The sequence below is a fragment of the Trachymyrmex cornetzi genome, unplaced genomic scaffold (assembly GCF_001594075.2).
Source record: "Trachymyrmex cornetzi isolate Tcor2-1 unplaced genomic scaffold, Tcor1.1 scaffold854, whole genome shotgun sequence".
NCBI classification, from domain to species: Eukaryota; Metazoa; Arthropoda; class Insecta; order Hymenoptera; family Formicidae; genus Trachymyrmex; species Trachymyrmex cornetzi.
This window is the reverse complement of record NW_017300196.1, coordinates 90,435-90,804: the sequence shown is the minus strand read 5'-3', so window position 1 is coordinate 90,804 and position 370 is coordinate 90,435.

The window sequence follows — 370 nt, the reverse complement described above, 5'->3', positions numbered from 1 at the left end:
GAGTAAGAAGTAAGAGTAAGAAATTGACCAATCACAGTCGAATGTGAGAAGAATAATCGACTGTGATTGGTCAATTTCTTACTCTTACTTCTTACTCCGTGTATTGTAGACGGGCCTTAATAATATAGGGTACGATCAACGCGATGCTACAAATGCTTTAAAGCAATTGTTAATTGGTTAATTTGTAAAATTCTTTTTTCTAATTGGTCAACCAAATGCTTCAAAGCATTTATTTGTAGTGAGACTTTGACTGCAGCCAAGAAGACTAGAACCAGGAGAGTCAACTCGGCGTAAAAGCGGTAGTGGGGGGTGAGGCAAGAAGTGGAAACGAACGACACCCCCCACTCTTGCGCTTCATCTTCTCTGTTGC